The 8,082-nt window shown below is 46.6% G+C and overlaps 1 protein-coding gene across 1 annotated transcript in view; it reads left to right on the top strand.

The window, feature by feature from the left end:
• Window positions 1-5,591: 5,591 nt before the first annotated feature.
• The window catches only part of LOC119177942 (uncharacterized), a 461,325-nt gene continuing 458,834 nt past the window's right edge, over window positions 5,592-8,082 (top strand). Inside the window, exon 1 of the transcript XR_012884416.1 lies at window positions 5,592-5,860. The gene's annotated coding sequence lies outside the window, so the exon portion shown is untranslated. The remainder of the gene's footprint in view (window positions 5,861-8,082) is intronic.

The raw sequence follows: 8,082 nt of genomic DNA, 5'->3' as shown, positions 1-8,082 counted from the left end.
GAGTCAGCTCCTGTCCTGTGCTTCCTACTCCCGACTCGTCCTCGTCCCTTGTGCGCGCTGCATCAAAGATGAACGCATACCACCTAGCTACAGTGTTCATTCATATTATATAGCCAGCTGATTGATATCTCGAGCAAGTTTACCTCTCATCTTTTCGGGGATTTCAGTGAGATAAATTAGGGGACCCTAAAGCTTCGCTTATAGGAGTTGAACGCGATAGCGACATCCTGTTCTTAGTGCGTACTTCACTTACCCCCGTATTCTCGAACGTCCCTTCACTCAACGCTGCACCTTCACTTGAGAAAGCCGATAAGAGCGCCGTTTCGAATCACAAGTCACTGCATTTCAGCGATAATCTGCTGCGATTATTGAGTAGCACAGCGTCATTTTCAGCCGAGCGGCTGCGCAGTGCTCAACTCTGTCAAGTGAAGGGTGAAAGTCGAGAAGCGTTGGTGAATACGGAGGTTAGTGCTTGAAGCTTTTTCCGATTTGTTATGCACCCACTATGCGTGGCTTCAAGGGAATGGGCGCAGCAGCGTGTGTGCCCTTTTGTGGTGGGGTACCGGCTTTCAAACATGCAGCCATTATGATAATTACATATCCTGAGGCCCGTTGGCAATGGACGCTTGTACCACGCATTATTACTACAATATTTCATGTTCCATTGTGAAGCATGTATACAGGACACGTGAAAGCTACTGTCACTGCATTTCCAAGCAGAGAAAGTTCTTTTCACTGTTTTCACAGGCAGAGGCGTGGCCGTGTGATAAGACATCCGCTTGCCACTCAAACGACCCGGGTCTGATCCGCACTCGGACCCAAACAACCATGGTTTGGTCCCCACTCTGCTTCAGTATTTTTTGTCCCTTATCATTTGCGTCGTGCTCGAGTTTTTGGTCATGCATAAGAATATTTTCCGCTCACAACTAACAACGCTTACGCCGGCATTTCTGCGATACGAGCTTTTTCACGCTATCGCATTAAAAGGGCCGCCACTGAGTCCGTGAGAATCACCCATTGATGCGCTCCTTTGTCCAAGATGTGAGGGATAGCTGCACATGCAACAAGAGTCGTGGTAGACACCCACACGGAAATTGTAATATGATGCATTTCGTTGCAGACCTCAGGGCACTGCGGTGGCTTAACAAATCTCGTAAGCTTTGTGGTTCCCCTGAGAAAGCTTAATATATCAAACACGCAAGAAAGCATGGACCATCTGCTTAACCCCTACGGGATAGGTTCAGCGAGATCACGATGATTCTTATTAGGAAGAGGCAGATTAGTTTGCAAAACATGCGATAGCACAGTTTGGAGATTTTTACCTACACAGTATACGGATTTCTCTCCTTACTGCAGATACATGCTAATATAAAAAATAGCACGACTCGTGGTGCTTGCTGCATTCGATTCTTTCGCAGATTCGAGCACACAAGGTTGGGCGACAGTTTTCTTTTGAAGTCAATGAGAGCTTTTTGCTTACGTATATTCGTTCGTTCCAGCCTCAGTTGAGGATGTCATAGGGCTCAGAAGGCCGACCGCACATATTGCTTTGCCGCACATGTCCATCTGCGTGTTGCTCTATGTTATTTTCGCATCCGAGACGTTCGTATAAACTCTGGTATCTGCTGTTCGCTATTTCTGCCCCCCCCGCCTCCTTTCTCGGTTATATGAACGATTTCTGTTGACTGAAGAAGTCGTACAAACCGAGAAATAAATATTTAAACTGCTGTGGCCTACGCATGAATTGTGTATGCAAAGTTTGAGCTACCGCACCAGACGAATACTGGACACTGAAAGAGCTTTCGTTTCGCAGTGTGCACTTGGAAACGTCTCAGACTTTATAAGCCGAAAGTGAGCGGTTCGCTTACACGAGAACATGTTCGATCTGAGATTAATGTTTGATTGACGCAATGCTGTAAAAAGCGTGAAGCAAGGGCCCGTCTGTGTGTGACTGCAACTTGAACTGAATTTTTTTTAGACGGTCATTAATTTTCTTCACAGGGGGCCCCCACGTTTTTGTCTAGTGTCTTGTAGATCTTTACCTCTCCTGCGCTTCTGCGTGGAATCGGACGGCTTCGGTTTCAGCAGTCTGGAACGCTTGCTTTCAACAGCCCGGTAGCCTCCTCTTCTTCCCATCCTAGCAAGATACCATCTTTTTTCCAGGAGCTAGCGTTCCGTGTTGAAAGCGGGTGATACATATTGCTCACAGTTTCAAGCCTCCGTCGTTCGTCTCGCACTTCTCGAGGCAACCTCCTCCTCCGACCTCCCGTCGAGTCCCATACATTCTGGTGCGTCTACAGCCGAGGCCCGCTCTTTTTTCCTAAGGGGTTATCGACTCCTCAGTGGCTCAATAACGCGGAGTCTTCGGTTCGAAACTAGTTCGAGCCACTGCCTTATCACCATCCCCCTAATCTCCTTCGTCTTTCGCAGTTTTGCTGGTGGTTTTGTTTTGCTGGAAGCCTCAAGTGTCTGTTGACATGCCACAACAGTTCGTGGTTGATTGATGCTTGGCGGCGGTGCCACGTGTCCCTTTGCGAAGACCACTCGAAACGTAAAAAGAAAAATTGTTTTTCGATGTGTGTATTATATATATATATATATATATATATATATATATATATATATATATATATATATATGGGAAACAAGTGTATACTTAAGGGCTCGTTTTTCGTGTTTTTACACAATAATAATGAGATCTAACAGATAATAATGCCAAGGAAGGTATAGGGGAAGTTATTAGGCCAATTGTAATGTAAGTGAGAAGAAAGAAAAGTGGGTGAAAAGATAACTTGCCGTGGGCAGGATTCGATATATATATATATATATATATATATATATATATATATATATATATATATATATATATATATATATATATATATATATATATATATATATATATATATATATATATATATATATATATATATAGGTATGGAATATGGCACAACGGGAGCGTTGTCAACAAGGATAAATATATTTATTTCCCAACAGTTTCGGGAGGGGTCCTCCCTTCATCAGGGGATGAGTTCGAAACTGTTGGAAAATAGATATATTTATCCTTGTTGACAACGCTCCGGTTGTGCCATATCCCATACCTTCACGAAGACTAACTGGCCCATTGAATTATTACTCCCCCTATATATATATATATATATATATATATATATATATATATATATATATATATATATATATATATATATATATATATATATATATATATATATATATTTGAGATCTAACAGACAGTAATGCCAAGGAATGTACAGGAAAAGTTATTAGAACCGATGGAATGTAAATAAGAAGAAAGAAAAGTGGATGAAAAAATGACCAGCCGTGGTCAGATGTTTGACGGCTGGTCATTTTTTTCATCCACTTTTCTTTCTTCTTATTTACATTCCATTGGTTCTAATAACTTTCCCTGTACATTCCTTGGCATTACTGTCTGTTAGATCTCATGAATATTGTGTTAAAACACGGAAAAACGAGCCCTTAGGTATACACTTCTTTCCCTTATATATATATATATATATATATATATATATATATATATATATATATATATATATATATATATATATATATATATATATATATATATATATATATATATATTGCTAACGTTTTGGCTGGTCAACGAGCCTTCGTTAGATTGATTACAGATATGTTACAGGCACTTCATATAGGTACGTGAATGTATAGACATCTTTACCTAAGACAAGTGGGTGCCCTCATCTTGGGCTGTTAAGTCGATATTTTCTTGTTTTTGTATAATACGATGTGAATTAATAAGGCTATAAAACATTGTCTGCGCCAACCCATTTTCATGCGTATGCGTCCACCAAAACATGGTTCGTTTGGTTGTTAGAGATGCGATAGGCAGATTAACAGTCCAACATGGCGGCACTGAACCGCTACGTAAAATAGTCGATGCACATGCGCAGTGCACCATTGTAAGATGCTACGCGCAACGAGAACGAGATACTGGTGCATGGTGGACACAACACCGCACTGTGACTAACAATGACAAGGACGAAGATATCGCGTAAGAAAGCGCGTCACTTGCCAGTGCGAGACACAGCACATATCAGAAATATTGGCCCTGCGCCATAGCGCAATATTGCACTCTACGAAAAAAAAAGAAAAATTTTACCAGGGAGTAAATATTCTCACACAGAAGAGATGTTTGTCGGCGCACACGAAGCTGCGCAGGCACTGTATCTTATGCAAGCAGGTTTACCCGCGTTTTTGTTTGGCAAGTTGGTCAGCAGCCTTGTTCCCCGCGATGCCGGAAGGGAGCCACTGAAGGTCACAGCCGCGCTCTTGAAGGGCAAGTGGGCTGCGTGCAGCGCGCTGAGCCAGGAGCGGGTCACGTTGCTCTCTCGAAAGCTGGCTCAGGGCAGGCTCTAATTGGCTGAATATTGCTGCCCTCGTGACGGCTGGCGACTCGCGTAGGAGATCGCCAGCCAACAGAATCCCGATTAGTCAGCTGTTGTCTAGGATGCGCAACACTGCAAGCGGCACTGTCGCTCCGTGCCAAGCTGAGGGATCATGCAGGCTGCCGCAGCAGAGCCACCCCGCAGGACGGACCCATCTGTGAACACTTGCGTCCTCCCGGCCAGGTACCCGTACATTCGCGCCGCCACCTCTTGCGTCATGGCACTGAGCGGGGTGTGGCGCTTCGATCAGACTCCCGGCAAATGCAGGTTCATTCGAAGGTATTGTGCCTAGAATATAGGTATATTCTAGGCATTATATCGAACGGGCGCTCGCGAGTGATGGGGCGGCCAGCACGAAAAGCGTGCAGGGTCGTCAGCCACAACGCCGTCGTGGACGTCCAGGTGTTGGCCAACACGGGAATTCGGCAGTGCACGTAACCGCGCGAGCAGGGGCCAGCATCTGGTGCCCGGTGGAAACGCTCCAAGTGGCACAGTTAGCGACGCCGGCCACGCGCGAGTTTGCGCGAATGTTTCGGCCGCACGAGAGCTACGAGGCATTCCGAGAAGTTCTAGGGGCTTCATCCGAGACCACTCCATGTGTGCTCGAGCGTGGCGAGCAGTGGAGAGGGTGAAGTGAGAGATGTGTCACTTAAAGACATGTTTCAACACATACGTTAGGCGCGCGTCAGGTTTATTGCGCGTGAACCAACGTGTCGGCCGTGTAGCCACTGCGGTGAGGTTGAGACGAGGAAAAGACGCAACTTCTGCAGCCCTAAGTGGGAGTAGAGATCAGGGCCTGTAGGGGTGATTGATTGATTGATTGATTGATTTGTGGGGTTTAACGTCCCAAAACCACCATTTGATTATGAGAGACGCCGTAGTGGAGGGCTCCGGAAATTTTGACCACCTGGGGTTCTTTAACGTGCACCCAAATCTGAGTACACGGGCCTACAACATTTCCGCCTCCATCGGAAATGCAGCCGCCGCAGCCGGGAATCGAACCCGCGACCTACGGGTCAGCAGCCGAGTACCTTAGCCTGTAGGGGTGAGGTGAGGGTATTAAAGATGCGGAGAAGAGAGAAGAAGAAGATAGAAGGCGCGTATGACCGATAACTTGACGGGAGGCTTCTATAGCCGGTCGTCCAGTCCAGTGTCCCCAATGAAGCGAAGAACCGCCTTGAAGACCTGGTTGTGTTGCCGTGCAGGGAAGAGGAGGTACCTCTGCGTAGCCACGGGCAGACCATGGTGACGGAGTGCAGCGAGCAAGGCGTCTCGTTGTGTGCTAAGCACTGGGCAAACGCACAACAGGTGCTCGATGGCTTCATCTGCCCCGCACGCAGTGCACGGAGGAAATGAGGTTCTGCCAAGCCGATGACTCCGGTCCGCAGGCCAGGAGCAGCCGACGCATAAAGGAAGTAGAAGGAACCTCTCCCTCCCGGGGAAACCCCGGTCAGGCAGCCGGGTTAGTGGTTCCACCCAGGCTACACGATCGTCAGGGTGGCAGCGTAGCAACAGCCTCCTCAAAGTGAGCCTCGAAAAGTCTGAGGCGACCGCGGCACGGCACACAGAAACGGTGGGGTGATGCGCGTCTTTCGCCAGGGCGTCAGCCTGCTCGTTTCCCTGGGTTCCCACAAGAGATGGGACCCAGTGCAGAGAAACATCGTCGCGACTGGCGAAAACGCCAGGCCTGTGCGGGAGGTGCCGCACAGACAGAGCGAAAGCATTTAAAAAAAAAAAACTCATTGAGTAATGGATGAGCTGCAATAGCTGACCTGAGCTGCATTGGGTAATAGCTGAGCAGCATTCCGTAGTGGGCTTGACGCCCACTACGGCATTAATAATGAAAATTTTCGGGTAGTAGGCCTGCATTCGCTATGCTATCCTTCGTCATTCTTCTGAGAAGCATGATATCCGCTTAACACTTGCAAGGGATTTTGTGCCAATGGTTCATGCAGTGGCTGACGACGATAAGGAATTATGCCTGAAGTGGGCATGCGCAACAGTCAGTAGCTGAAAAAACCAAGCTTTTGTAACAAAGTGGAGCATTGGGCGACCCACTCGTTACGCTATTCGCATTGTGCGGCAACTGCTTGTTCTTTGCTTTCTCGACATCAAGCCTGCCTAAGGCAAGTTTAACAACAAGTACAAAGCACCAGCGTGGCTCAGTTTAAATATACATTTTAAAAACAGGGCTGATATCTTGTCTCGTGTAACTAATTTAATGTTTCACTGCATGTGAGCAGTTCTTCTGTCATGGGTGGCCAGTCAGGTAGCTCAGGAAGCTCGTGTAACACTTCTCTAATGTAAATCAAGTATTCATGGCCTTGGCGGCTTTTGGTGCTTCATTTTCATGCCTGATGTCCGTTCTGGTTGTTGTGATGTGTGTCTTGACCAAAGCAGGAAATTAAGAAAAAAAAAACTGCGTGGCTCAGCGGTGGAATACTGGGCTGTCACTCAGTGTGTTCGAGCCACACTGTGACATTGGTACTAGTTTTTTGCTAATTTTTGCTAAATAAAAGAAGATGCAGGAAACAGAAGTCATCTCGCGCTTTGATATTAATATATTTGGTTACAGACGTGGCCAAAGTGTGGTCGGTGTAAATGTGGGGTTCATCATGTGTGTGATCTAGCTAGGGATAAGTGCAATTTTTATTCTTTTACTAAACTTCTGACTTTCAAACGATGGTTGTATTTTCGAAACAATATTTAACTCGAATTTAGCATCAGTGCCACCACAACCTGTAAGTCATGATGTGCCAAGACCTTCTATATATAGACATCTGCAATATAGGTTGTCGCTGCCGTGGAGAACACTGCTTTTTGACACATCAAAAATATGCTCGAGGAGGGTAGCGTTCTTTGGCCCCAGTTGGAAAGCGTGCGAACGAGACGCTCGCCAAAGGAGCGCATGCGGCTTGGCTCGAGCATGCACACAAACACGGCTTTCACTTCCGCGTGCGCCGAGTGAGCTGCACGCGCATGTGTTTTCTCGAGTGAGCCAGAAAAAAATACGAGACTCGCTTTTCCGGCCGTTGTGGCTCGTTCTGGTGTACGGCCTCGTCCCGCGTGTTGATTTTGCGCTAACTAGCTTCATAAATCAGTCAACTTTAGCCTCGCACAGTTTGCCTTCTGGCTTTGCGCGTGCATGTAAGTAGGCTGGTAGAAAAAATAAACAAAACGAGAGCGTGTGGTAGAAGAAGGGAAAACAAATTGTAGCTATGTTTGCGCGCGAGAGAGTTACGAGACAAGCGCGGAAGGGCCAGCCGGGAAGACGCGTCACTTGTGCGTCGAAACAGCGCCGCCTGGCGAGACGCCCCGTCGTTACTACAGCCTGCGCTGTGTCGCATAAAATCGTGCAGAAGCCCCGGGAAGGCGGCAGAAAGAGTCTCTATACATCGCTATTGAAAAAAAAGTGATAAGCCTCTTCTGAGCGCTAGAGTGTAAATATGACCTGAGCCCGTGGTGCAAGACAAGGGACAACTGACTTATTCGCTGGAACGGGTTTTGTCCCGCTTTTGTGTTTTCATGGTGTAAGTGTGTTTTGGGTCGAAATCAAGGAGATTTAAAACTTTAGCTTTTTGAATCCTGTTCGTTTTGGGTAAAGACATTTACACCTCTTAAAATACGTGCTTAAATC

This window comes from Rhipicephalus microplus, chromosome 6 (assembly GCF_043290135.1).
Source record: "Rhipicephalus microplus isolate Deutch F79 chromosome 6, USDA_Rmic, whole genome shotgun sequence".
Lineage (NCBI taxonomy): Eukaryota > Metazoa > Arthropoda > Arachnida > Ixodida > Ixodidae > Rhipicephalus > Rhipicephalus microplus.
Note: the sequence above shows the minus strand (reverse complement) of the source record. Positions and strands in the feature narration are given on the sequence as shown.